The following is a 6,184-nucleotide window of genomic DNA, read 5'->3' as shown; positions in this document are numbered from 1 at the left end:
AATAGTGCCTTCCATGGTACCTTCAAGTCTGTCTGAGGCAAGAAAGTTTGGAGGGCAGTTAGGAGGAAGGTAAATGGGGCTTGGTCAGCAGGCTGATGTGGGTTGGCCATACAGAAGGATATGAAGGGTCAGGAGTTTCTGGGGGATTGGGGATTCAGGTAAGCAGTCAGATCAAAGTCGTGAGGTTGCTCTGAGATGCTAGAGGAAGATCAGGTCTGAGGCAAGGACATGGATCTACCAATCCAGAAGCTCAATAAACTCCACGTAGGATTAACCCAAAGAAATCCATACTAAGACACATTATAATCAAACTATTGAAAGACAAAGAGAGACCCTTGAAAGCAGCCAGAGAAATGTAACTTGGCGTGCACACACACACACACACACACGCACACACACACATCCTCTGTAACATTATTTGTGGATTTCTCATCAGCAACTTTGCAGGCAAGACTACAATAGGGTAGAATATTTAAAGAGTGGTCACACCTGTAATCCCAGCCAAGGAGGGTGGATCATGAGGTCAGGAGTTTGAGACCAGCCTGACCAACATGTTGAAACCCCATCTCTACTAAAAATACAAAAATTAGCTGGGTGTGGTGGCACAGGTCTGTAATCCCAGCTACTCAGGAGGCTGAGGCAGGAGAATCACTTGAACCCAGGAGGCAGAGGTTGCAGTGAGCCGAGATCGTGCCACTGCACTCCAGCCTGGGCGACAGAGTGAGACTCTATCTCCGCCCCCCACCCCAAAAAAAAGAGTGGAAAGAGAAAAAAACTGTCAAGTGAGAATTCTGTATCTGATACAACTGTCATTCAAAAGTGAGGAAAAAAGTAAGACATTCTAAGATAAATAAAAGTTGAGTGAGTTTATTACCACTGGCCCTGCCATACAATAAATTCCAAAAGAAGTTCTTCAAGTTGAAATAAAAGTATGCTAGAGAGTTAGTTGAAGCCTCATGGAAATATGCTGATGACTGGTAAAGATAAATACATGGACAAATATAAAAACTAATACTATTATAACTTTGGATTATAACTCCACTCCTTATACAGAATTTAAAAGAAAATGCATAAAATAATTTTAAATCTATGTTAATTGGTAGACAATATATAAAGGTATAATTTATGACATCTGTAACATAAAGTGGCAGAGCCATAAAGGAGTAGAGTGACTGTATGAGATGGAAGTTAACTTGGTATCAGTTTAAAAGCCCTTGGAATGGGCCAACCAAAGACCACAGAATTGTAGCACTGGCAGTATACAACACCAGCCTAAGAAAGCTGCAGGCATGAGACTCTAATCTATGAAAGCTTCTGGGTATACTGAGCCCAGCAAAGCCATAGTGGAGAGGATGTTTGAGGCCTTGATAACCCAAACCCAGAGTGCCCAGAATGGAGTCAAAGGAGATTATTCTCCAACTTTAAGGCTTAATAATTTCCCTGTTGGGGTTTGGACTTATTGGGGACAAGTTACCCCTTTCTTTCTTTGTATTTCTCCCCTTTGGAATGAGAATGTCTATCTTACCCCTGTCCTAGTATTGTGTTTTAGAAGCACATAACTTGTTAACCTCACGGGCTCACAGCTGAATGAGTATTTGCCTCAGTTTGGATCATGCCTTGAGTCTCATCCTTATCTGATTTAGATAAGATTCTGAGCTTTTTGAGCCTTTTGAGTTGGTGCTGGAACAAGTTAAGGCTTTTGAGACCATTAGGATGGAATGAATGTACTTTGTATGTGAGAAGAGTGAGTTCTTTATGGATGAGTTCTTTAGTGGGGATTTCTGAGCTCACCCAAGCAGTGTACACTGTACCCAGTGTGCAGTCTTTTATCTCTCCCACCCCTCCCACCCTTACCCCTGTGTCCCCAAAGTCCACTGTATTATTCTTAAGGGCAAAAGCTTTTTTTTTTTTTTTTTTTTTTTTTTTTTTTTTTTTTTTGAGACGGAGTTTCGCTCTTGATACCCAGGCTGGAGTGCAATGGCGCGATCTCGGCTCACCGCAATCTCCGCCTCCTGGGTTCAGGCAATTCTCCTGCCTCAGCCTCCTGAGTAACTGGGATTACAGGCATGCGCCACCGTGCCCAGCTAATTTTTTGTATTAGTAGAGACGGGGTTTCACCATGTTGACCAGGATGGTCTCGATCTCTTGACCTCGTGTTCCACCCGCCTCGGCCTCCCAAAGTGCTGGGATTACAGGCTTGAGCCACCGCGCCCGGCCCAAGGGCAAAAGCTTTTTAAGAGACAAAGACATTATATATTGACAAAACGGTCAATTCACAAAAGAAGATATAATAATTAGAAACATATAACATCAAACATCAGAGCTTCCAAATATGTAAAGCAAACAGTGACAAACTTGAAAGGAAAAATAGATGACTTTATGATAACAGTAGGAATCTTCTTCAATACCCTACTTGCAATAATAAGTAGAACCAGACAGAAGATCAGTAAGGAAATTGAGGATTTGAACAACACTATAATCAATTGGATGTAATAGCATATACAGAGCATTTCACAGAACAACAGCAAAATATACATTTTTCTCAAGTAAACATGGAACATTCTTCAGGATAGAGCATATGGTAGACTGCAAAACCAGTCTTAATTAATTTTGAAAGATTGAAATCTGCAAAATATCTTGTCCTATCAAAATGAAATCAAACTGGAAATAGAATAAAAATTGAAAAAATTACAAATATGTAGAAATTAAATACATTATTAAACAATGCTTGGGTCAAATAAGAAATCACAAGGCAAATTAGAAAACATCTTAAGACAAATGAAACATACCAAAACTTATGAGATGCAGCAAAAATGGTGCTAACGGAAAATTATAGCTTTAAATGCTTGTATTTAAAAAGAAAAGATATCTGATTCACAACCTAACTTTACACCTTAAGGTGCTAGAAAAAGAAGAACAAACTAAACTTAAAGCTAGAAAAAGGAAAGAAATAATAAATACTTTAGCAGAGCTAAATAAAATAGAGAAGAGAAAAGCAAGAGAGATAATCAAGGACACCAAGAATTGATGTTTTAAAAAAATCAACCAAGTTGACTTGAGCTAGACTGGCAAAAAAAAAAAAAGGAGAGAAGATTCAAATAACCAGAATCAGAAATAATAGAGGGAATATTACTACTGATTTTACAGTAATATAAAAGATCGTAAGAGGGTACTATGAACAACTGCCTGCCAACAAATTGGATTGCTTATATGAAACAGATGAATTCTTAGGAACACACACCTACCAAGGCTGAATCATGAATAAATAGGAAATAAGAATAGATAAATGAGTTAAAAGATTAAATCAACATTCAAAAACCTCCCCCAAAAAGGCCCTGAAGAATTAATGTCAACCTTCTTCAACTCTTCCAAAAATTTCAAGAGGAGAAAATGCTTCTAAAGTCATTTTATAAGGGCAGCATTACCCTGATACCAAAGCCAGACAAAGATACTACAATAAAAGAAAAGTACAGGCCATTATCCCTGAAGAAGTTTGATGCACAAATCCTTAACAAAATACTAACTACCCGAATAAAGTATTCAATAAAATTACATACCATGATCAAATGGGATTTGTTCTTGGAATGCAAGAATGGTTCAACATATGAAAATTAGTGAATTTGAAATACCACGTTAACAGAATGAAGAACATCTGATGTGATTATCTCAGTTGATGTAGAAAAAGCATTTGACAAAATTCAATACTCTTTCATGATAAAAAATACTGAACAAACTAAGAATAGAGGAAAACTATCTATAATTGTCAATATTAGGTGTCAGCTTGACTGGACTGAGGTATGGCTAGATGACTTGTAAAGCATTGTTTCTGGGTGTGTCCATGAGTGCTTCCAGAGGAGGCTGACATTTGAGTTAGTAGATTGGAAGGGGAAGACCCTTGCCCCAGTGGGGGTGGGTACTGTCCAATCAACTACCAATACAGCAAGAACAGAGCAGGAAGAAGAAGGGGTCTCCCTTTTATGTATATATTTATCTGTTGGTTCAGTCCCTATGGAGAACCCTGTCTAATACACTATCTTAATACAATAAGGACCATACATTAAAAACCCACAGCTAACATTATACTCAACAGTGAAAGACTGAAAGCTTTTCCTCTAAGATCAGGAACAAGAAAAAGATGCCCACTTTTACCATTTCCGTTCAACACAGTACTGGAAATGCTAGACTGAGTAATTATGCAATAAAAAGAGATGAAATTCGTCCAAATTAGAATAGAAAAAGTAAAATTACTTCTGTTCATAGACAACATATTTTTATATGTAGAAAATCCTAAAGATTTCACAAAAAACTGTTAGAACTAAAATATAAATTCAGCAAAGTTGCAGGATACAAGGTCAGTGCATGAAAGTCTATTATATTTTTTTGTTTGTTTGTAGAAAGTGATTTATTTATTTATTTAGAGAGAGAGAGAGAGAGAGAGAGAGAGAAACAGAAGGAGAGAGAAAGAAACAGCTAACTCTCACACTAAGTGAGAGAATCCAGAAAGATGGAATACGGGAGAGGAAAGCAGTTCCACCCTGAGTGGAAGGGAATAGAGAGAGATGGAGTTTAGGAGGGGAAGACAGGCTTCCACGAGAGAGTGTGGAAGGGGAAAAGTCTATTATATTTTATACACTAACAGTTCAAATAAGGAAATAAGATAACAATTTCATTTACAATAGCATGAAAAATAAAATGAAACACTTAGGAATGAACTTATCTAAGGAGGTAAAAAACTTATATGATAAAAATACAAAATAAAATATTGTCAAAAGAAATTAAAAGAGACAACAATAAATGGAAAGACACCTCATGCTTATGGATTGAAAGACAATATTGTTAGGATGCCAATATTTCCCAAAGCAATTCATAGATTCAATGCAATCCCTGTCAAAATCTCAGTCATGTTTTTTTTCTTTTTTGCATCTAAAAATTCATATGGAATCTCAAGGGAACACAAAGAGTCAAAATATTATTTAAAAAGAACAAAGCTATAGGTCTTACAATTCCTGACTTTGAAACTTATTACAAAGATATAGTATCAAAACAGTATGGTAATGGCATAAGACAGGCAAATGGAATACAGAGCCACCAAATATGCAGAGCCTGCATTTATGGTCAAATGATTTCAACAAGAATGCCAAGACCATTCAATAGGGAAAGAACTAATCTATTCAATAAATGATACTGGAAAAACTAAATATCCACATGCAAAGAGTGAAGTCAAACCCTTTATTCAAAATGGATCAAAAGCCCAAACGTAAAACATACAAATATAAAACTCTTAGAAGAAAATACAGATGGGAAAACTTCATGACACTGGAATTGGAAATGATTTCTTGGATGTGACCCCAAAAGTACAAAAGTATAGTCTACAAAAGAACAAATAAATTGTGCTACATAAAAACTAAAAACTACATATCAAAGGAAAGAATCAACAGAATGAAAAGGCAACTCACAGAATCGGAAATTATATATTAGATAAGAGTAATAGTCAGAATATATAAGGAAAGTCTACAATTCAACAACAACAACAAGAAAAACCCAAACAACCTAATTTTAAAAATTGGCAAAAGACTTGAATAGATATTTCCCCAAAGAAGATATACGCATGGCCAATAAGCACATTAAAAGATGTTCAACATCACTAATCATGAGGGAAATGCAAATTAAAACCACTGTGAAATACTACTTAATGCACATTAAGATGGTTACATTAAAAACAGCACCAACAACAATCTGTTAGCAAGGATGTGGAGAAATTGGGACCCTAGTACATTCTTGGTGGGAATGTAAAACAGTGCAGCCTATGTGGAATACAGTGTAGTAACTCCTCAAAAAATTAAAAATAGAATAAGCTATAAACCAGAAATTCAACTTTTGGTTATATGTCTAGAAGAATTGAAAGTAGGGACTCGAACACCCATGTTCACCCATGTGTAAAAACCCATGTATACAGCATTGTTATTCACAACAGCCAAAAGGTGAAAGCACCCCAAGTGTTCATTGATGAATGAATGGATCAGCACAATGTGGTATGTACATCCCACAGAATATTATTCATCATTAAAAAGGAAGGAATTCTGGTAAATGCTACAACATGGATGAACCTTGAAAATAATGATAACTGAAATAAGCCAGAGACAAAAGGTCAAATAATGTATGATGTTACTTATTTGAGGTACCT

Source organism: Aotus nancymaae, unplaced genomic scaffold, assembly GCF_030222135.1.
Source record: "Aotus nancymaae isolate 86718 unplaced genomic scaffold, 86718_ANA_hifiasm-v0.15.2.pri h1tg000012l, whole genome shotgun sequence".
In the NCBI taxonomy this organism is placed as follows: domain Eukaryota; kingdom Metazoa; phylum Chordata; class Mammalia; order Primates; family Aotidae; genus Aotus; species Aotus nancymaae.
This window is presented reverse-complemented; position numbering follows the sequence as displayed.